At 32.1% G+C, this 25,735-nt stretch overlaps 1 long non-coding RNA gene across 1 annotated transcript in view; it reads left to right on the top strand.

The window, feature by feature from the left end:
* The first annotated feature begins 2,882 nt into the window (after nucleotides 1-2,882).
* LOC116468366 (uncharacterized) overlaps nucleotides 2,883-25,735 on the top strand; it is a 30,472-nt gene continuing 7,619 nt past the window's right edge. The window contains exons 1-2 of the long non-coding RNA XR_009213775.1: nucleotides 2,883-2,953; nucleotides 15,609-15,762. This is a non-coding gene — a long non-coding RNA (uncharacterized LOC116468366). The remainder of the gene's footprint in view (nucleotides 2,954-15,608; nucleotides 15,763-25,735) is intronic.

Here is a 25,735-nt window from a genome sequence, read left to right on the forward strand (position 1 = left end):
CCAAATTTCCAAATAGATATAATTAAACTGACAAAAATCAAAGACAATGAGATAATTTTATAAGCAGCAAGAGTAAAAAGACATACTACATACAATAGAGCCCTCTTAAGATTATCAATGTATTTGTCAGCAGAAATTTTGCAGGCCAGGAATGAAATGATACATCCAAAGTACTAGAAGAACAAAAGGAAAAAAACTTGCCAACAAAGAATACTTTCAGGGTGAGACTGTGCATTAAGAATAAAGAAAAGATAAGACTTTCCAAGACAAACAAAAAATAAGGAAGTTCTTTAACCACTAAACCTGTCTTATAAGAAGTGCTAAAGGAAGATTTTCAAGTTTTAAAGTACAGATGCTAAACGACAACATAAAAGTGTATAAAAATTTAAATATAATTTAAAAGATAAAGAAACAGAAGATTTTAATACTGTAATAGTAGGACATAAATCATTATTAAAAGCAGTATATAAACTAGAAGACAAAACTAGAAAGAATAACCATAACCACAGGATTTTTTTTAATATCAATACATTGTAGAAAGAAAATGTAACATCATTTACATAAACTGCATATACAAGAAAAGACATAAAGTGTAGAGTATCTGTATGCAATTGAAGTTATGTTATCAGCTTAAAGCAGACTTCTTTATCTAGAAAATGTTCAATGTGAGTCTATTGGACAACAAATTGTACAGTAGATACACAAAAGGTAAAGGGGAAAGAATCAAAGCACATCATACAAAAAATTTACCAAACTACAAAAAGAAACAGAAACGAAGATTAAAAAATTACAAAGAGACAGAAAACAACGAAATGGCAAAAGTAATTCCTTACCTATCAATAATTATTTTAAATGTGTATGGATTAAACGGGTTACACTTAATGTGATCCATTTAATGTATTATAAATCAAATCAATTTAATAAATTTTAAATGTAAATGAATTAAACTTACCAACCAAATGAAACAGTGGCTGAATAAATTTATATATATAAATATTACATATATGTATGTTATCTACAAGATATTTTCTAGATTTATGGGACACACATAGGCTGAAAGAGAAAAGATAAAGATATTTCATAAAAAATAATCACAAAAGGAGAACAGGGATAGCTATTCTTATATCATACAAAATAGACTTTAAGTGATAACTTGTCTCAAGAAATGAAGCAGGTCATTATATGATGATAAATTGTCTCTTGAATAGGCAGATATAGCAATGATAAATATATGTGTACCCAATATCAAATATATCACAAATTGAATATATTCAGCTTTTTATTTGTCAATGATACTTCAATAAATTTGGGAAAAAATAAATAGAAAGAAATAATTTAGTCTCTGTGAGGTCTTTTCTACAGTGATATGTCATATTCACTTAATGTTTCCTTTATTGAGGGAGTATTCAACTAGGTATTAATAAGAATACTTAACTAGTGTAACTATGTCCTAAGATTACTAATGATAGAGATTTTTAAGTATTCTACTCTTTTATCTTTGATCTTTGCTCACACAAACCTAGAAAATAAATATGTATGACTATATTTTTTCTGATTGATGCTGTAGAATTTCTCCAGTTATGCACTATGAATAAGTTCTAGAGATCTAATATACAGAATGTTGACTATAGGTAATCATTCTGTGTTGTATATTTGAAATTTGTTAAGTGTAGATCTTAAGTCTTCTCACCAAAAGTTTAACATGTGAGGCGACGAACATGTTAACTAGGATGATTGTGGTGACTCACAATATATAGTGTATCAAAAAATCAAATTATACACTTTAACTATATAAAATTTTTATTTATCAATATATCCCCAATAAAGCTGAGAATAAAGGAATCAGCTTTTGGGAAACAAAAATGAATGATGTTAGTCCAAGCATTTATATATGCTCATAGACTTATTTTAAATTACTTTATTTGAGACTTAGACCTCTATGTAGAACGTTTGAAAGCTGGTACTGGTATATTTCTCTCTTTATGTTCAATCTTTTTTGACTTCCTCTATTACTCCAGTCTATAAATATAGCAGTCTCCTCTCAAACATCTCTACTCTTTATACAAATATATTTGCTTAATCCATTCCCAAAATTCCAAAATTGACTTTTCTCATATAAATTTATGTACATATTTATTCATATTGTATTGTTTCTGGCAGTTACTGGCTCAACAAATGTGTTTAACAATGACTTTCATTCAGATCAGTGTTCTAACTATGTCACTCACAACAATAAAGAAGGTTTTAAAATATTCATAATCCTTTTCCAGCCTATATATAATTAATTTAGTCCACTCTAGACACAATTCTACACAATAATGAAGAAATGCCCCTTTCCCCATTTTCAGTATCTCTCAAGGGCAATAAGAGATAATATTGATAATATACTCTTTATGTGAACTGAATGAAGTCAGAAAAAGTAAAGAGCATATCTTTAAAACAAAGCAATGCACTTGGCAAACATCATAGTAAAAATGGAAAATGTTTTAGCATTTTTCAAGTTACACTCTAGTAGTCAACTGCCTGCATGAAGGTAGGCCCTAGGTACATATATATATATATATACACACACACTAGTTAATGTTAATCATAAAATTGAGGACTTTGCCCATAAAATATCTTAATTACAAATTTTATTGTCATAATGCTTTCTGGTTCCCCACATTTAGTGCTGTGTCATAGGATTTATATCCTTTTTTACCCATTTATAATCTTTCAAAAAAGAAAGAATAAGATTAAAAGATGGGCTGTTTCAGACAAGAGATCCAGGGCAGGCATCTTTGATATGGGGCCATTTTATTATTACACTGAATGTGACATCATAGGCATTCAGAATCTGGTGAAAAATTCTTCTAGGAGCAGCTAACAAGAATCCTAAGACAGGAGTGTTTATGGTTGGGTTGAGACACATTCAGGAGCTGAGTGATTGACAGCAAGAGGAAAAAGACATGAGGTAGATTTGTATTACATTCTCAGTGAAATGAGATGGCTTTAGAAGCTTTTTAATAAAAGGGATATATGATCTAAATTTCCTACTGTATCATTCTCTGTATAGTATGGAATGTAAATAGTACAAACAGAAATAATGAGAATGCATTTGCTAAATTTTATAATAACTCCATTATTTTAGTTTATACTATACAAGTATAAAGTGAACATTGATTATTTTATGATAATTTTGAGAGTTTTTTATTGTAATGAACAGTTTCAGCAGTATCATTAGAGTTCCTTAAGAGTTCCCCAAGAATCATTATCTTAAAAATATTTTATTGTGAATATTATAAATTATTTGGCAAAATTGGAGTAATGATATAAAGAATCATAAGTGGAAGTGTTCTATTGATATATAGTGTCTAAACAAAATACTTCAAATATAATATAATAAATATATTTCCAATTATACATGTTCTCAAAATATGTTAGATACATTTTAAACTGTTAGTTTTAACATTATTTTATATTAAATATTTTATATTTATATGTTATTATGCCATTTATGACCCTACTAATAAACCACAAGTAATGTATTATTGGTTAATTTTAAGATATATATATATAGTTTATTAAATTAACAACTTTTATTTAAAAATAGACTTTGAATCACAACTCAGCTGTTTTCCAATCAATTTTGTTAATTTTTACATTTATTAAGCTCCATTAAAATTATAAATTCAGATGCAGCTTGACTTACAATGGAGTTACAACTCAATAAATCTGTTATAAATTGAAAACGTTATAAGTAAAAAAGGCATGTAATACACCCAGCATACAGAACATCATAGCTTAGCCTAGCCTGGCTTAAATGTGCTCATAACACTTACATTAGCCTACAGTTGGGCAGAAGCAACTAACAAATAGTCTATTTTGTACTAAACTGTTAAATATCTCATGTAATGTATTAAATACTGTAGTGAGAATGAAAAACACAATAGTTGTGTAGGTTTTCAAAGTATTATTTTAAATGAATGCGTATCTATTTTGCACTGTTATAAAGTCAAAAATATGTTAAATTAAACCATCATAAGTCACGGTCCATCTATATATCTTGCAGTATTTACATAAATGGGGCAAAAAAAAGATCCAACTTTTGTATCATTAAAATCAAATAATAGGGAAGTGAGAATAGAGCTGCAAAATCATTCAATGAAATAATTACTAGAAATGTTCTAAATGTGGTAAAATACATAAATATACAGAGTTAGGAAACTGAGTGAACTGTAAATAGGATAAATTCAAAGAAACCCTACGTATAATAAAGACCCCTCAAAACCCGACAAGACATGTCACAGTGAAATTTCTGAACATTGAAGACAAAGCAAAACTTGAAAATAGCCAGAGAGAAATGATACATTACCTACCAATACAAATGACAGTGCACTTCTCAACTGACATGATGGTGTCTAGAAAAACATTGCAGAATATTTTTAAGTGCAGAAATAAGATAACTATTAACTATGAAATCTATATCCAGTGAAATTTTTATCATGAATGAAGGGGACGCAAAGACATTCTATATCAAAGAAATAGTAAAAGAATTTGGGTAGCAGATCTTGAGGACATCATTGAAAAATGGCAGAAGGAAGTTCTTCATAAAGCAAATAAATTATAAAAGAACAACTCATGGATCACCAGAAAGGAAATACAACTGAAAGAATAGATATGTGGATACATAGAATAGACTACCTTCACAAGTTGGATAATTCATTCATTGTATAGTTCATGCAATAGACTATCTTCATGAGTTGTATAATTCATATTGATGATTGAAAATGACACCATCAGATAAAAAAGAAAATCATAATTAAAAGTCAGAAAGTAAAATATTTGAAAGAAAGTCAGTCTTCTACACTGCACTTGAAACATTAAAATGTTGATACCATTAGACTGTGCTAAGACACATATGAATAATGTAATACACAGAGCAACCACTAAGAAAAATATACAAAGACACTCAAAGCATTATGAAAAAATTAAGATAGAATTCTAAAATCATGTTCAAGTATCCTAGACGAAGGCAAAAGAAAAGAGAAACAATGGAATAAGAAGCAGAGGAAACAAGCAGAAGATAAATAATAAAATGGGAAATGTTTCTCTGATATAGCATTTTTTTTTTATTGTACATGGTTAAACTTGTCAATTTAAAGAAGCAATTGACAGAGAGGATAAAATACACAGCCTACCCATATGCTGTTTACTGGAAAATTTACTTCAAATTCTACAACATGCATAGATTTAAAGGATGGAAAAAATATACCATCAATTATTACTTCAAATGTAAATTGCTGGACCACGCCTCCAGAGTCTCTGTTTCAGTAGTTTCAGGATGGGATCTGGAACACTGTATTTTTCTTTATTTTTTAACTTTTATTTTAGTTTCAGGGGTATATGTACAAGTTTGTTATATAGATAAATTGTGTGTCACAGGGGTTTGGTGTACAGATTATTTTGTCACCCAGATAATAACCATAGCACCCTATAGGTAGTTTTTCTATCCTCTTCCTCCTCTCACCATCCACCGTCAAGTACTCCCCAGCATCCATTGTTGCCCTCTTTGTGTCCATGTGTGTCCAGGGATTAGCTCCCACTTATAAGTGAGAACATGCAATATTTGGTTTTCTGTTTCTGCATTAATTTGCTTGGGCTAATGGCCTCCAGCTGCATCCACATTGCTGTAAAGGACATGATTTTTTTCTTATTATGGCTGCATAGTATTCTGTAGTGTATGTGGACCACATTTGCTTTATCCGTTCCACAGTTGATGGTCATATAGGTTGATTCCATGTCTTTGCTGTTGTGAATACTGATGTGATACACATACAGGTGCATGTGTCTTTTGGTAGAATATTCATTTTTCTTTGCGTATATATATTCAGTAGTGTGATTGCTAGATTGAATGGTAGTTCAACCCTCAATTCTTTGAGAAATCTCCAAACTGCCCTTCACAGTGGCTGAACTAATTTATATTCCTACCAACAGTGTATAAGCCTCCCCTTTTTTCTGCAATCCAGTCAACATCTGTTACTTTTTGACTTTTTAACAAAAGCCATTCTGACTGATGTGTTTTGATTTTCATTTCGCTGATTAGTGATGAGCATTTTTCCATGTTTCTTGGTCGCTTATATATCTTCTTTTGAGAAGTGTCTGTTCATGGCCTTTGCCTACTTTTTAATGGGATTATTTGTTTCTTGATTGATTTGTTTAAATTCCTTGTAGATTCTGACTGTTAGGCCTTTGTCAGATGTATAGTTTGTGAATATTTTCTCCCATTTTGTAAGTGGTGTGTTTACTCTGTTCATAGTTTCTCCTCCCTTGCAGGAGCTCTAGTTTAACTAGATTAAAACTTTTCAAGTTTTGTATTTGTTACAGTTGTTTTTGAAGACTTAGTCATAAGTTCCTTCCTAGAGTTTGTTCTAGGATTTCCCTGTCTTAATTACATCGGGAAAACATAGTTTCAGCATTAAGTACTTATTCAAATGATTACAAATAATAGAAAATAAGAATATGGAAAATTTTGTTCACTTAAATAAATATAATATTGTGTCTTGTAAGTTGACAATTGTGAGGCTATATATTCATACTCTGCCATCATTCAAGTTTATAGCCTTAAATTAAAAACTAGTTAGCAATTTATGCATATATTTAAAAGTACATTTAGTAAGTATTCCTGTGCTGATATTAGTTTGGGTTATTTTACTTGTATCATTCAAATTTGGACTTCTTTTTCATAAAATCAGAAGCAAAAAAAATAGAAAAAAATGTCAGTAACTAAAATTGTATACAAATATTCTGCTTTACATGGGAGATGAACTTTACTTATCAAATGGAATCATCATCAATAAAACACTAATATAAAATGAACATTTGTGCCATAAGACTGCTTTTATAAAATAAAATGTTTAAAAATCAAATATCCATGACAGCTGGATAATGTTTATACAAAAATTGTTTTAGATATGCTAGGACAACTAATAACAATGTTAAATTAGTGATATAAAGATTTATTAATCCCAGCACTTTAGGAGGCCAAGGCGGGCAGATTACGAGGTCAGGAGATAGAGACTATCCTGGCTAACAGGGTGAAACCCCGTCTCTACTAAAAATACAACAATTATCCAGGCATGGTGGCGGGCGCCTGTGGGCCCAGCTGCTCGGGAGGCTGAGGCAGCAGAATGGCATGAACCTAGGAGTCGGAGCTTGCAGTCAGCTGAGGTTGTGCCACTGCACTCCAGCCTCGGCAACAGAGCGAGACTCTTGTCTCAAAACAAAAAACAAAAACAAAACAACAAAAAAAATTTATTAAAAATATAGGGAAAAATAAATTATACTTACTCTTTCAAAATATGTATATATATATATACAGTTATAGAATGAGAGGTTAAAATGTGTGCATTCATACATAGAAGGCTGAGAAAGCTACAAAACTTTGTGTTTAAATAATATACATTTAAACATTGTCACAATTTCCAAAATTAGAGTTGGTAACATGCCCCCTTTTTTTTTTTTTTTTTTTTTTTTTTAGGAAAAAAGCTTTAAACTGATTATCGTAGTATAATGTTGTCTAATAATTTAAGGTTAGTAACATTCGTTCAAAGAATAATTGTGCTAATAATTTTTAAGCCATGTGCAATCATCAAGATTCACACAAAAATTGTAATTATTTTACCTTCCTAGACAGTGGAATAAAATAATTTTGAACAAAGTTAAAGTATGTTTTCAAATTTCATACAAGACAAACTGAAGAGCTAAAAATTGAAAATGTCTTATAAATCATTCTGAATAATATTACTGAATCATCCAGAGTATGATCAAGACCAAACATTTTTCTATATAAATAGGCTAAATGAATACAAATTGTTTCTCTCACTATGAAGAACACTTATTGCAAATTCTAAATTCACAGCAATTCTCCAGGTAGAAGTTGATGGTTTTGTGCTGATTAGAAAACAAATGTGAAGAAGGCTATTTTAAGATAGGCTTCCTGTATTCAACATAAGGCCATAGAATCTAAAGGAGGTCAAATAACTTGTAAATACAGTCATACAACAAAGCATCCATAGTTCAATTGGCAATAACCTCTTCTGCTTAGGTTCCTGTCTATAATTTTTATGAATAAGATTATGTAATTCACAGGCATTTTGTGATTAAATATGTGACCACAAAAGACTATAGAGAAAATCAAAATCAAATAATTTATTGAAATGAATATAGTTAAATATTATATCTAAATGATATATACATAATTTCAAAACAATATCCATGTTTTAAAACATAATTTTACATTTTTTATTTAAATAGAGTTATATGTTTTATTTAAGTAGTAAAGTATGTCAAGGAATACATAAGGAAGATAGTTAATGCCTAGGAATGTAATAAAAATATGTTTAATGCTTTCTCATATGTTTTGATTCATAGTTATTTAAGAAAGTACCTAAGAATGACATAAATTGAAAATGTAGAATAAATTATAAGAAATTCATAAGTGTAAATCCTATAAATTATAATTATTTGTGACATTAATAAATTATTCATGCTTTTTAGCTAAATCATTTCTGATGTAACAGTTAATTAACAAAAAGTTACTTCAACCTTTCTGAGGAAAACGATTTGAAACTTTATTATAAATGATATTATGTATCCATAGAAAATAATCCCTTACAACCTCTAAATGAAGTATAATTTGCAAATTGAAAATGTATGCTGGTATTCATCTAAACTGTCTGTATTGGTTAATATTTTAATATCTTGCAATATATGGGATAAAACAAATTATAAAATGAAACATTCTAAATAAAATTCTATGACATTCTGCAGGAATTGGTGACACAGTTATTATGGAAGTATAACTGATAGTCTTAAGTAAGTTGTTGAATATTTTCCCCTATAAGTCTGTTGTTTTCAAGAACATAGTGAACTTACAAAATTACGCTAAGCTTCCTTCAATTTTATCAGCTCTTTCTAATGAAGAAATAATCTGATTACCATACACTGACAATGGATAATACATGTTATTAGAATTAATACACCTTACTTAGTTAAATTTTCACATCATAATTCAATTTTTATTTTTCTTCTGTGTTATTCTACACCATTTCTGGTTAAATTACACTAAATGTTATCTCTACACATGAACTTAATAAGGATTATTTCCATAGTAACTAGTACAAGTTTTCAGTAAATAATAGCTTTGGAGGTGCTGTATCATTGGGATTACGTTTTGAGTTATTCTATTAACCCTAAGGGACTTTTATGTTTATTTTTTCTTGGAAGGACTTAATTTGAAGAACAAAAGTAAAGATCAGATTTAAGTTAGAATAGATGTTTCTCTTTATTTTCTCTCTGAGAAATATCGACAGAGACACAGAGACATGCTTGCACCCTACGTTACATAATTGATAATTTAAAACTAAATTGAACCAATTATTTCCAGATATCATTGATATTTCAAAGACATTGTTTCCATTGGTAAAATATATTCATTCACATTTGCTTTCACAATTATCTATTCCTTAGGGATTCTACTTATTTTATTTACTCTACAGCCAGAAAATTACATGCGGTTTACACTATAGAGGCTATAGATTATTTAATTTTTAATACAATTTAATTTTTATTCTTATTTATAGATAAATAATTTGATAATAAATGATGGGTAATAATTAGTTTTTATTTTCTCAACGAATATTTATTAAGTTTTCTAACGTGGTAGTTATCCAGAAAGACATAGAACATAGACTAGTAAGCAAGCAGACATTGGCCCTGATCTCGTGAAGGAAGCATTTAATTAGGTAACATTACAATTTCATATAAGCATAATTTTATCTTCTTACATGAATACAGAAGACTAAGATAAGTGATAAGACAAAATAGAGTTACATACATTAAAGTAGTAAAAATCCATGAATCTACCAAGGTTTAAAGTGCTTCAAACACGTCATAGGGATAATCCACAGTATATGAAACCAGCATGTAAAATGCTGCCTTAGTTGAGGGAACAACCTTGAACAACAGAAAATGAACAGTTCTTTTAAGTATTTCTACATTTCTGGGCTTTTCGATTCCTATTTTCCTGGCATAACATTGCACGTCTGGAATAAGCCTTTTAGTTCTTCTTTTCCATGTGTTTTAGACATTTGTGGTTATTTTTCCAGCGTCTTCACTGATGGATTACATACTGTCCTTTTTTTTATTTTCCATTTTCTCTAGAGAGCACAGCACCTATCTTTATCTGTGTATAGACTGCACTTTGTCATACAGAACTACATTAATTTGATTTTTTTTTTAAGATGGAGTCTCGTTCTGTCACCCAGGCTGAAGTGCAATGGCACAATCTCAGCTCACTGCAACCTCCTCCTCCCGAGTTCAAGCTATTCTCCTGCCTCAGCCTCCCAAGTAGCTGGGATTACAGGGGCCTGCCACCACGCCCAGCTAATTTTTGTGTTTTTAGTAGGGATGGGGTTTCACCATGTTGGTCAGGCGGGTCTCAAATTCCTGACCTCATTTGTTTCCACAAAGCCCCCAGCTCTGTGTATCTTGTAAACAAATCATTGCCTTTTAAAAAAATGTTTTCTTAACTTGGAAGAACACTGCTACTGAAACCACTAGCATCGACAAAGATGCTCAGCACACAAAATGCTTAATTGCATCCTTGGAAGCCCTTTATAATCCTAATTTTTGTACCCAAATATACCATTTCATGTGTATACAAACACACAAAGAGAAAAAGTGTATAATACTAGCATAAAAATAGCACATAACTTGTGTCTCTTATTCATGAAGACTTAGAAATCAATTATACAGAGTAAACATTGGATTCATTTCATTGGACTGACCTGCAACCTAAACAAGTGGTAAAAGATAGAATTATGACAATTAAACAATGTTATTTTTGAAATCTAGCAAGACCCAGGTTTAAAAAGTAAATTAAATTCAGGGAGTAGATTACTATTAAATAACAATATGAAAATGTTGAACCTTAATTGTGATAAAGAAAATGCAAAAAATTACTACATAAATATAATTTTATAGCCACTATGTTAATGAAACTTATAGTTTGAAAGTACCAAAAATTAGCAAGTAAAATATAGTGGGAAGTTGTGAAATACTAATATTTAAGAGTTTAAATTTCTTAGCCACATTGGAAAATAATTATGCTTGATCTTGGACAGTTGGATATGTTTACTCGATAACTCCTTATTCCAGTTTTATGTATTTTCATTAGAGATACTCATATATGCACACCAAAAATGTTTAAAGTTGCTCATATTAACAATGTTTATAACAGCAAAAACTTAGAAATCTATCAAATATCTATCAATATGGGAAATGTAAATTTTAGTAGCAGAACACTTAGGATCTCAAAGGGAAATATAGAAAGAAAGCAAAATTTCCAGATATATGTAGCAGTTGTTTGTGGTGAGGAAAAATAAAAAGTAGTTATAACTATGAGATATTTGAATTAAAATATCATATATTATATTTCTAATTACAGTCCCTTGTACGGAAGTTAGATTTTTAGATAAAACATTTGTGCTTGTGAATTTAGATAAATTAGTAAACAAGCTTACCAATGAAATAAATAGCTAATTTATATATTAATGTGAATTGTAAATTTAATATTGGCGATCAATCAATTCCCACTGGATTAAGGGAGGCTTAAGTTATTTGTTTATTCTGCTTCTTGGACTTTTATTCTTGATCTGCTTTATACTTCAAGATTATAATAGAGCAATTTAGATAAGGCATGTTCACTCTCTTGACAGTTTACTTGATATTCAGTCTTACACATTTTCTGTCCCTCAAAGAAGTGTTGCTACTGCAGAAAAGATTTTATAGGAGTAGGGAGGAGAGGTAGGAATAAGAAAAAGATCATGTTGGATGTAATTACCAGTTTATTACTGGAAGAGTTTTCCAGACAAAGTTGAGAAGTGGGAAATAGGAAGAAGATGTGCAATGGCTGCTTTACTTGGTTGCTTATTCATATCTCCAGTTTTTACAATAATCATTAGAGATTCCCAACATCCCAAAGCTACTGAATTTCTGAACTGCACATTGATTCTGGTGATTTTTTTCCTCCATCCTTCTTTTTGTCTAGACTTGAAGATCATTTTGTGAAAAATTTGTGAAGGGTCATTTTTATAGGACTTCATCAAATTTAATATAAATCAATACTAGTAAATATTAAGCAAGCCTAAAAACCGAACAAAGGCAAAAAATATGTTTTTAAAGTCAGAGAAGGAACCACTATGAAATGTCAGAGCTTTTATCATCATATATATTCTTAATATATTTAATAAAAGAAGAATAAAATAGTGTTAGTAAATATCTGATAACTCTTCTCAGGATTTAAGTAGACACTGCTATTATGGGGTTAACATAAGCAAACTTTTCTATGAAGATTTTTACACAAGCTATTTGCAAATCTTCATCACCCACCCATTCCTTAACACACTTCAAGGGGCTGTCTGAATAATTCTTCCAGAACTTATTTGGAGTAAGTTTATTAAAGACCTCATATCATGAATGCAATGAACATATCTTAATCCTAATTTGCCTTGCCCTGACTTTAGTACCTTATAGGGTTGGCCTTGTTTTTCTCTAAAAATATTATCTTGAATTCTCTATTTCTATTTCCATAAAATGCCATTTTACATTTTCCTTCTATTTTTCTGGACATTCTTTTGTAGTCTCTTGTCAGCTTCTCTTCATGTATACATTCATTAATGATTAAAGTTTTTCTGAAATTTATAGTGGACGTTTACAAAATTTTAGTGTGCATCTACTCTCATTATTTCAGTTACAATCTCTTTGTGAGAGCTCTCATATTTGTGTATCCGGTAGGGATTGCTCTAGGGCCTAAATATGGAGCTTCTTATGGATATCCACCTTGAACTGTCTCACCAGCACTACTTATTTAACACAAATCTCCTCTCCAAACTTATATATTTTATGTGTTCCCTAAATCAGAAAATTACACCATGGTTTACATAATGGTTTTCCCTCAGCCCCAAATCTGGAATTATTCTTGAGTCTCTTATTTGTCATCAATTATATTACAAATCCGATTTATTCTATATCATACATACCTCTGAAACCCACCCACCATTTTGTTCCTCATTGTCAAGTGGCCATCATTTCTTCTCTGGATTATTGTAATATTCTCTTAAGTGATGTTTCAAAATTAACTCTTCCTACTTTGTTATTTGTTCTTCATTCTTTAAGATCTCCTCTTGTAAATGTAAAACTGATGGTCATCTGATGTGTAAAACAATTCAAGGCCTTCCTAGTGATATTTGAACAGACCCAAAATCTAGCCAATAATACCATCCAGGGGTTTCTTTCTGTCTAACTTTCTAGGATCTTTTCACATATCTATTCCCTTAACTCTCCATACCTTAGCTATATTGACTTTCATGTGGTTCCTTTATTTGTCATGGTTACTTCAAGCTCTAGGTCAGTTTTTCTGTACCTGAAAAGGCATTTAACTCTTACTATTCCTTTATATGGGTATTTACATGAGAACACAAACCTATATAGATTCTTCTGTTAATTCTTCACATAGAATGCTGAAATCAATTCTTTATTATAATTGAAATTTATTACATGATAAATATATATTTGATATGATATTGAAGCTTTCCATTAGCACAGCACTTGTGTTAGTCTTGTTCATCATTATAGTCTAAGTATAGAGCTTGATAAATTGTAGGCATTAAATAAAAATATATTTGAATAAAAATGAATAAATAAAAAACCTCTATATAAAGAGAAGAATTAAAAGTATTTCAATGAAGAAAAAACACAGCGGCTACATTTAATTTAAAAATGTATTAAACCTTAAAAGCAAAAAATGCATCATATTTTATTATTCTGAAATTAAATCTAGTGCAGATGAGCCAGCGCCCACAGCCAGTGAGGTAAGAATTTATAAAATCTTGAAGAAATTCAAAATGAAGCAATAATGTTCCCTAGAGTTTAGAAGACTAGTGTTTTTCAGGTGTATACATTTTTGAAATTTTATTTTTGTACTTTTAAAATTATTATTCAGATTTTATTGTACCAAATAAACTGTATTTATATATTTTTAAGTCTATGCATATAGGCAAATATCTCTAAAATTTCTCTTCTGATAAAAATACTTATATATACACATTTAGGTATTTTGTGTGTTTATCCAGTAAGTGCATTAATTCTAATCTTACGTTTAGCAGTTATTAATATTCCTTTTGCACAACATCATAGGTGTCATAGACAGACAGTTCTGGAACTAGGAATCCTATACTGGAAACACTGTATACTGCCTTACACCGATTATACTTTAATATATTTAAGCAATTTGTTGAATTCTTATTCACTAAATGTTCTTTTCCCATCTTCTGGCCTGGCTCAGTGGGTCATGCCTGTAATCCCAGCACTTTGGGAGGCCAAGGCAGGCGGATCATTTGAGGTCAGGTGTTTGAGACCAGCCTGGCCAACATGGTGAAACTCTTGTCTTTAATAAAAATACAAAATCAGTCGGCGTGGTGGCACACACCTGTAATCCCACCTACTCAGGAGGCTGAGACAGGAGAATCGTTTGAACGCAGGAGGCGAAGTTTACAGTGAGATAAGATCAGGTCACTGTACTCCAGCCTGCACGACAGAGAGACTCTGTCTCAAAATAAATAAATAAAAATATAAAAGTAAATACATTTCCCATCTTCCAGTAAATTGCTGTTTTCAGAATTTATCATAAATCTATACTTTCTGGGCTTTCATCCTTTTAAACATCTTAGCCAATAACTTCTGTACTCCATCGTGTCTAATATATTCCTTGATGTAATGGGGAGTGATTCTCATAATGTTGAATATCTTATTATATTAACTTAGTGTGTTGATCTTACTGCCTGAAATATACTTTTAATCTTCAACTTTCTTGTATGAATTTAAAACATGCTTATCGTATTAGTATGAATCTTTTAGCATTCTAATATTGTTACATTTTACTCCTCTGATTAATACTGAGTAGGCTACAAAATACATTGTATTTTATACTAACATTTTACATACAGAATAAACATTTTATATACTTCTTTAGAACAAGTTACTAACATTTCTAGAAGCAATATAGTTGAAAGAATATAATGAAGTCCTTAAGTGCAAACTAGTTGATTTTAGATGTATTCAATGTTTCATAAAACATTCAATAAAAATGGCATTAATGTATTTTTAAAAGATATTAATACAATGCCTGGAAATTTACATAGATTAATACATGAGAAGTAACTCAGTTTTTGTTTGTAAAGAAAAATTATTTTTAAAGAGATAGTTTGGTCCTAAGTTGTGTCTTTTGGCTCATTTCATTGAAATGGTAAGCTTGATTAGCTCCTAAATTAATATTTTTTCAAAGAAGACATTATATAGACACAGCAATAACCAAATACTCTTTTATTTATATATGTTAAAAGTCAAGTAAATAAGGTATACTCAAGCTAAACTGTAATACCTTCAGCAAAACATTTGTCCAATAAAACACTTTTGGTAAAAAGTTTGCTATTTTTTCCAAGTGCCATAACCAAGATTCATTTAATTAATGAAACTTTTAATGTAATTTCACCTTCTTTTCCTTTTAGGTTAATAATTATCAAATATATGGCAATGCTGGACTTTAGCTGATCATCGTGCTTCTGGAAAATAACAAAGTTGAGATATCTGTTCACCATTTTGTGTGTCGAAGGACCACCTACTTTTTACATATGACAAGAACTACTCACCTCCACTCTTCAGGTAAGACTTACTGTCACTCTGCCCCATGACTCCCCTGCGTTTTGGGGTTGACTCCCTTGTACCTGAAGCTATACTACTCTAAGCCTCCTTTATTTTTTTAAGATGTTTGTCATTAATGAATATTCGCTGTATTGCAATAGCCTGAGTAAAATAATCTTCTCAATTGTTCAGTACATATTGTGTGTGACAAAAGAAAGACAGATTGTAATTTGGCATATACTAATAATTTTAGTCTTTTTATTTATGAGTTATTCTATCTTTCTGAATGCATAATAAAATGTAATTTTTCTTTTTATTTTGAGAGGGAGTCTTGCTCTCTTGCCCAGGCTGGAGTGCAGTGACAAAATCTTGGTTCACTGCAACCTCCATCTCCAGAGTTCAAGCAATTCTCCTGCCTCAACCTCCCGAGTAGCTTGGATTACAGGTGTCCGCCACCACGACTGGCTAATTTTTGTATTTTTAGTAAAGATGAGGTTTCACCATGTTGGCCAGGCTGGTCTCAAACTCCTGACCTTGTAACCTGACCATCTTAGCCTCCCAAAGTGCTGGAATTACAGGCGTGAGCCACTGCACCTGGTTGTAAAATGTAATTTTATATAAAGTTATAGACATAAGTTTAAATAGTAATATATATATGTATGTGTATGCACATACAAATATACTGTATTGGTCTGTTCTCACACTGCTAATAAAGACATACCCAAGACTGAGTAATTTATAAAGGAAAGAGGTTTAAATGACTCACAGTTCCACATGGCTAGGGAAGCTTCACAATCATGGCAGAAGGTAAAGCGGAAGCAAGACACGTCTTATACGGCAGCAGGCAAGAAAGCTTGTGCAGGGGAACCCCCTTTGTAAAACTATCAGATCTTGTGAGACTTATACACTATCACAAGAACTGAATGGGAAAGACCTGCCTCCAGGATTCAATTACTTCCCACCAGGTCCCTCCCACAACACGTGGGAATTATGGGAGCTACAATTCAAGATGAGATTTGGGTGGGGACACAGCCAAACCATATCATACACACACATTATTCACCTGAATTAAATAAAAGCAAGTAATAGAAAGAAGATAAATATTAAATGAATATGGAATACTTTTCACCAACTTTATATATATGTACACATTTGCACATACACAGATGTAGTTTATGGTGGCTACATGAAAAGATTAGGTAGAAATAGGTCATTTCAATCACGTCAACTAAATATCACTATTTAAAAATCCAAAATAGATTCTTGAAATCTTTATATGTTTTTATTTGGGTTCAGCAAAATATTTTGACTTTAAAATGTTAGCACCACAAAGCACCTCAGTAAGAGGATAATGAAAAACTTAAAAGGGTAATAAGTTCAGAAATCTCTCTCCATTTAAAAAGTTATTTCTTTATAAAGTTTTTATTTTCCTGCTGATACAGAAATAAAATTCAAATTTTGCTTAGTGACATAGTGTAGTCATATTCAGGATATCGATTTTTACCCTACCAAAAAGGTAATAACGAAGCCGTGTACGTTTCCTATTCAGCCTTTGTACTCAAAGTTTAAATTCAAAAAAAGAGAGACCCTGTATCTTAGAATACCTTCCCCTCTCCTAGCAACCACATTATTGAAATTCAAACTGCTAACATTCTAAAATCCCCTTTTTAAATAAGGATAGAACATGCTGAAGAAAAGAGTTATAACGAGAAAATATATGGGAACAAAATACCTATGCAATGCAAAAGTCTGCATAACTAAACCACTCAGAGTAGAGGACAAAAGTAAGATTCCAAAGATCCAATAAAGTCAATTTTTAAAAAAGTATAAATCAGTTCCTATGTTTTTGATCAAGTTAAATTTTCTGTGTCCTTAATCATATATTAAGATAATCTAAGATAAATTATCTTAATATTTTGCAAAGCAGCCATAAGTATAAAAAATACCATAAGAATAATCAGCATATTAAATTCATGAAGAATTTTTAGAAAATATATCTCCAAATAGAGTGTACAAAACATTTTCTAATAATTGTTGCTTGAAATTAAATATTTAAAAAATAATTTTTTAAAATTATAATATAAGCATACTAAAGAATATACCTAAATAAGTGTAGAAAACAGTTCATTGCTTCCTACTATCAAAAATAAACGTATATTTATATATTTATTCTAAAACATTGAAATTATATTAAATATGACAAAAATAATAGCCACAGGAAGCAGTTTTTGTAATTTTTTAAAGTGTAAGTGAGAACAAAATATTAAAGAATACATTCATTTGATGAAAAATATATTAAATAGTCTATTGCAGCAGGCTGGGGCACCATTAAAGCCCCAAGTTTAAATTTTCTTTTTTTGAGACTGTTTTCCTCCCAGGCTGGAGTACAATGGTGCGATCTCGGCTCACTGCAACTTCCACCTCCCAGGTTCAAGCAATTCTCCCACCTCAGACTCCTTAGTAGCTGGGATTACAGGCGCCTGCCACCAGGCCCAGCTATTTTTGTATTTTTAGGAGAGAGGGGGTTTCACCATGTCGGCCAGGCTGGTCTCAAACTCCTGACCTCAGTCCATCGGTCCACCTCGGCCTCCCAAAGTGCTGGGATTGCAGGCATGAGCCACTGCACCTGGCCTTAAGTTTAATTCTTAAGTGAGTCAATCAGTTATAGCTCTGCTCAAAGCTTTGAGTGCACCTAAAATTTCATCCAACATCTATTATCTTTCATCATATGCTAAAACAGCTTGAAGATGTATATGCTTTTATAAAAAATCTATAAAACAACAAAATTAAGGGTTTACATTTTAAAGCACCATTATTCACCTATAGTTGATGAATGAACAGTTAGAATGAAAAAAATAGAATTTTGGTCAATTCTGAAATGGTTCCACCATATCCAAACAAGTTGTATTAATGCATGTATACATTTCTTAATAGATAAAGTACTCGAATTGCTACAAGTACAAAAGCTTACAAGTTTCTAGTGAGAATGGCCTCTGTCAAAAACTTTGCTGTATATTGATTAATTTTGTTACTATAAAACAAAAAGATAGTTTTCAATCGAAAAATATCAAACACAAAGTTTTGAATTATAAAAGCGGCTTCAAGCAAATAATAATTTTTCCCCAGAATCAAAATTTACATATTCAAAGGGCGTAAGCAAGCATTGGGCACAGATAAAGCATTCTTTTCCTGGAGGATCCCAAAACCAGCAGATGGTGCAACCAAAACTATCATTTTCCGCCTATATTAACATGTATTTCAATTTTGGATTAAGAAGTTTTGACGATGTACGCAGAAACACAATTCACAAAAGGAAACTATTATGGTTTTGGATTTTTTTAATATATACTGTTGATTGCATTGAGAAAAAAAATTATTTATAGGCTTCTCCCTATTTTCAAGCCAGCCAGCCATCCTAAATTCATTTATTTTATTTTAAATTATAACAAATCTAGACCATGATATTATCACCTGCTCCAAACAACAGCCTTTTCCTAGTTTATACCGTTAACATTTTTATCATGGTATTTATATTTGGTATTATTAGGTCATTATAACTTTACAGGAATGCCTAATTGAGATAATTAATTCACTCTTTTATGTTAATCCTTTTCTACCTAGCATCCCATAAGATAATGGAGGTGTGATTTTTTTTCAGTAACTTTTGCTAGTTTAATAAATGACTTAACCTCCTCATCCATATTCATTTTGAAATCATACTTAATATTTTAATATAAAAGAATAAGCATAATACTGAATCTACTATGCATTACATTTCATGATTCTTTAATATTGTTTTGATCAGAGAATAAAGAAAAATATCTTTGATAGTTTTGATATCCTGAAAGTTTATCATGTTTTTTTCCTTGCCTGGACTGAATAACCTCTGATTTGGGGAAGTCATTAATACTTTTACTTTAATCATAAAATAAACTGTAGATTATCTCTTCATATATGTGTGTGTTTGTGTGTATGCATGTGTGTGTAGTAAGTCAAAAGAAGTTGAAAAACAATATTCTCTGATAACCTCTACATATTACAAACTAATTTTTCTTTGGATAATTTATAGAATTTATATTTTCAAATAAATTGTGTTTTTCAATTGGCTGTAACAACACTGGCAAGCTCAAAGTCTCACCATAAACTCTTCATGGGCCTGTGTGCAACGGAAGATGATACACAGGCCAATATTTTCCCCTTTGACTGTTGGTAATGGATAGGCAAGAGGCTTGCCAAAAAAAATCAGATCTTATTCCTCAGATCCCAAATCCTATAAATAAACAGATGCTGTCCCAAATATTAATAGGTTGAAATTGAGATCTGAAAAGCCTTTGTGATAAGATGTCTCTAAATTGGCTCTGAAATATCTCTATTTTTGGTATTTGTACCTTGTGAAATGTTCCCTTTTTGAGTGTGACCTGGACTCTTTGAAATGCTACTAGCTAATAAAATACTGCATATATAATGAGACATTACTTGGAAGACTATTTTACAAAATTGACTGTTGACTTTCATCTGAGGTGCTCTTCCTCACTCTCTGGCTTGCTCACTTTCTGGGAAGACATTTGTCATACTGTGAGATACCCTATGAAAAATCTCAAATTGCAAGAAGTGAGAGGCTCCAGACAATAGCCAGGTAGAAACTGGGCTTTTCATCTGACATCTTTGAGGACGTAAATATTGCCATGAACCAAATAAATGAACTTGACATTCCACCCTCACCAGGTTGCCCTTCAGATAAAACTCCAGCCCTGGCCAAAAGTGTGATTGAAAAAACAAGAAACTTTAGCCAGAGGTATTCAGCTGAGTCATATTCAGCATTCTGTCATTAGAAACTTTTGTTTTAAGTTGATCAATTTGGAGTAAATTGTTATGTAGCAACAGATAACTGTTATAATCTACCCATTTTTAGGATATATGGAGCTTAAGGAAAAAATGCAATTTTATAGAGATACAGTGAGAAACTGCAGAATGGCATGCACAGGTGGAAAGTAATTAGGGAATTGGGGCCTGTGAATATAGTTAAACTGAGTCTTTTAGGTACATATTTGCTTTAATTAGATAAATACATTTTAAAAGTCCAGGATGGCACAGGCATTTATATTTTTTATTCAATTATCTCATATTTTATTTCAGTGTTAACTACTCATCTATGTCAAATTAACTATGCTCATTGGATTATTTTACTTTTATTTAAATTTTGTTATCTGATACTTATTATATAGAATATGCAAATTGAAGTCCTGTCCTTCAGCAATCAATAAGGTAAAGGAGAAGAAAGACAAAAATCAGTAGAATTTCATGATAATTTAAGATACTAACAGACTGTGCTTTGCATGAGAGTGTGAGACCATAAAAATTACTATGGAAGCCAAAACTGTGGAAATAAACCTTAATAATCAATGGGGAAAATTATGATTGTTCCATGACCTGTGAAATATTTGTTAAAAATTTTAAAATGCTCTTACTGTGGGTGATAAAAATAGATAGGGAAATAAAAAATAGTAAAACTAATATTTATTTAGTACACTGTAATTTTTAAAATTAAAAAATTGTTTTCTTTGTAAAATAATCTTATCAAGAATATATTGAACATTGCCTTGTGGTTGTATAACTTACACCACTAAGCAAGCATCTTTTTGTATGCCTTAGAGAATTGTTATATTCCTTTCTAAATTTGGATCAGCCACCAATATTTTATTCTTTACACTTTCAACATTAAGAAATATCTCTGAGAGTTACAGGAATGTGAAGTTTTGTGTTGTTTTTACTTCCTGTATGTCATCTCTAGCCTTTTACCGTAATCAGCTTCTTTATTTACATTGGTAAGTTCACCTTCACTAAATTACTCTGGCTGCTTATTTAGAGCCTTTCAAGCAATGGCAGTGTTGACACTGCCACAATCTGCCATTTCACCTGTAAAATCTATATAGTGTTACACAAGTATTATATATTATATAGAGATTATATATAATATTATTATGTATTATATAGAGATTATATATAATATTATTATATATTATATAGAGATTATATATAACATTATTATATATTATATAGAGATTATATATATAATATTATAATATATTATATATGTGAAAGGAAAATAAACCTCAGGACCCCCAAATCACTAAGCCAAAGGAAAAGTCAAGCTGGGAACTATGTCAGACAAGCATATTTTCCATTATATTTCTAAACATGATTGCTAAAATATAAAAAGCTACATATCTCTTTCACAATTTGCCCACAAGGAAATTCCTTTTGGGCAAAGGACAGACAGAACTCAAAGTCATCCCTCTGAGGCTCACCTGAGACAAATGCATATCTGATTACTTCCTCTGCCCTATTGTTTATGTAAAAATGCAGATTCACTGAGCCAGACTAAACTGTGTGTTCAGTGGAAGGCTGATGAAGAGCTCAAATTGTGTATTCAGTGGAAGGATAAGCAAGGACTGAAAATAATGCAACCTTTTGACTGTCATCTACTTCTAACTTGGAAGCCCCCACTTAGAGTTGTCCCACCTTACTAGACCAAAAGAATATACATCTTACACATATTGATTAATGCCTCTTGTCTCCCTAAAATGTATAAAAGCAAGCTGTATCCCCCTACCTTGGGCACATTTCATCAGGACCTCCTGCAGCTGTGTCACAGGCATGTCCTTAACCTTAGCAAAATATTAAATAAACGTTCTAAATTGATTGAGATGTTTCTCAGATATTTTCATTTACATAGGCAGTAGTATATATAATACAATAATGGTATTATACAAGTAATATATACTATACTCTGTTAAAATGCTATATTATATTAATATATGATGGTATTATATATAATATATGGTTTCATTTTTATAAGATGTCATGTAAGTTTATCACTAGGAGATAAAGAAACAACACTACACATTTGTTATCTGTGTGTAAACTGAATCACAAGAAAAGCTGTGATTAGTCATTGATCAGGACATGAGTCTGTTGTATACATGGTAATTTGTGGGCTGCAGAACCAGCAGCAAAGTTTATACTTTATGCAATTTCAGTTTACATTTTGTGGTAATTAAAAATTTCACTTTGTTGTGTGGGGACTGGTGTTATTTTCTCTAAATCATGGAAACTGAAATTTGCACATATCAGTTCCATGAAGAGTGAGGTTTTATTTATTTAAAATCTGTACTTTGAGAACATCAAAGCCTAAAAAAAATAGTAACTCCTTCTGTTTAAACAATTTTCTGGAGGAAGTGGTTAAATCAGCATGTGCAGGTTGCTCAAACTCTGCATACTCAGAAAAACAGAGTGGTTTGACAGTTTAGGAAGAAAGATAATCTCTGAGACCTTAGAATATTTTGTTTGTTTGATAAGTGAGTTTATGTATCCCTAAAGCTTTGGTCCTGAAGGACCAGTGTGATCAGGTAGTTTATGCCTACACTGTGATTTATGGTGTCTGAATGTATTCATCCTAAGGGACTGGAACCTGAGTAGCTGAAGTCAGTCATGCAGAGACTATATGCCTATGTGGTAGGCCCCTATATTTGTCCATTCTTATGCTGCTAATAAAGACATACCCAAAACTGGGTAATTTGTAAAGAAAAGAGCTTTAATTGACTCACAGTTTAGCATGGCTTGAGAAGCCTCAGGAAACTTACAATCATGGCAAAGGAGAAGCGAACACATCCTTCTTCACATAGCAACAGCAAGGAGAAGTGAAGAGCAAAGAGAAAAAAGCCCCTTATAAAACCATTAGATCTCATGAGAACTCACTCACTATCAGAAGAACAGAATCATGAGGGTAACCACCCCATGATTCAATTACCTCTTACTGTGCCCCTCCCTCCACACATGGGATTAGGGGACTACAATTTAAGATGAGATTTGGGTGAGGATACAGCCAAACCATACCATTTCATCCCTGGCTCCTCCCAAATTTCATATCCTCATAATTTAAAACACAATTGTGCCTTCCCAACAGTCCTCCAAAGTAGTAACTCATTCCAGCATTAACTCAAAAGTCCAAGTCCAAAATGTCATCTGAGACATGGCAAGTCTCTTCCACCTATGAGACTGTAAAATCAAAAGCAAGTTCATCACTTCCTAGATACAATGAGTTAATAGGTATTGGGTAAATATACCCATTTTAAATGGAAGAAATTGGCCAAAACAAAGAGGCTACAGCACCCAAGCAAGTTTGAAATCCAATAGGGCAGTCATTAAACCTTAAAGTTCCAAAATAATCTTCTTTGATTCCACGTCTCATATTCAGGTCTGGTGAATGCTAGAGGTGGGCTCCCATGGCCTTGAGCTTTGGCTCCCTTGTGGTTTTGCAGGGTACAGCCCCACTCCCAGTTACTTTCACAAGCTGGCGTTGAGTACCTGAGGCTTTTCCAGGTGCACAGTGCCAGCTGTTGGTAGATCTACTGTTCTGGGTTTTGGAGGATGATGTCTCTCTTCTCACAGCTCCACAAAGCCATGCAAGTGGAGACTCTGTCAGGGATTATGACCTAACTCTGTCTGGGGTTATGACCCCACATTTTCTTTCTCCACTGCTGTCACAGAGGTTCTCCATGAGGGCTTCATCCCTGTAGCAAACATCTGCATTGACATCCAGGCATTTCCATACATCCTTTGAAATCTAGGTACAGGTTCCCAAACATCAATTCTTGACTTCTGTGTATCTGCATGCTCAACACCATGTGAAAGCTGCCAAGGCTTGGGACTTGAACCCTCTAAAGCCACAGCCTGAGTTGTACCTTTACCCCTTTTAGCCATGGCTTGAGTGGCTGGAGTGGCTGGGACATGGGGCACCAAGTCTCTGGGTTGCAACAGCAGGGGGGCCATGGGCCCAGCCCAGGAAACCATTTTTTCCTTATAGGCCTCTGAGCCTGTAATGGAAGGGGCTATTGTGAAGGTATCTGATATGCCCTGGGGACATTTTCCCCATTGTCTTGGTGATTAACATTCAGCTCCATGTTACTTATGCAAATTTCTGCAGCAGCCTTGAATTTCTACCCAGAAAGTGGGTTTTCTTTTCTATCCCATTGTCAGGCTGCAAATTTTTCAAGCTTTTATGCTCTGTTTTCTCTTGAATGCTTTGCCACTTAGAAATTTCTTCTGCCAAATCCCATAAATTATCTCAAGTTCAAGGTGCCACAGATAGCTAGGGCAGGAATAAAATGCCACCAGTCTCTTCACATAGTAAGAATGATCTTTACTTCAGTTCCCAAAAAATTCCTCGTATCTGTCTGAGACCACATCAGTTTGGACTTCATTGTCCATATCAGTATCAGCATTGTGGTCCAAGCTGTTCATTAAGCCTCTAGGAAGTTCCAAACTTTTCCACATTTTTCTATCTTCTTCTGAGCCCTCTAAACTGTTCCAACCTCTGCCTGTTACCCAAGTCCAAAGTTGCTTCCAAATTTTGGGGTAACCTTATAAAAGCACCTCACTCTCTATCACAAGAAGAGCAGCATGGGGGTAACTACCCCCATGATTCAATTACCTCAGACTGGATCCCTCCCACTATATGTGGGGATTATGGGAATTACAATTCAAGATGAGATTTGGGCGGGAACATAGTCAAAACATGTCAGCCTCCAATTTAAACTTTGGACCCCTAAAGCTGCATGAGTTTCTTCGATGGATAACACTTTAGCTTTCCATGTGTTGTCACAAGTTGTTGCTGAGAGATCTAAACAGGTCCTTGAAACTCTACCAACAGAAGACACCTAAAAGCTTGAGTCTGGTTTTACTTGGACCTGGTCCCACAGACCTCTTCCTTTTGCTGATTGTAATCTGTATTCATTCACTCTTAAAAATGTAAACGTGAGTATAACAACTTTCCTGAGTGCCTCTAGTGAATCATTGAGCCTGAAGGTGATCTTGGAGACCCTTGACATACCTGTTTATCTACTGTCTTATGTCATTCCATCCTCTTCTTAAGCGTTCTTTATTTTATATGAGAATAAATACATATACACTTCATGTATATATAAAAAATACA

Source organism: Hylobates moloch, unplaced genomic scaffold, assembly GCF_009828535.3.
Source record: "Hylobates moloch isolate HMO894 unplaced genomic scaffold, HMol_V3 SCAFFOLD_5, whole genome shotgun sequence".
NCBI lineage: Eukaryota > Metazoa > Chordata > Mammalia > Primates > Hylobatidae > Hylobates > Hylobates moloch.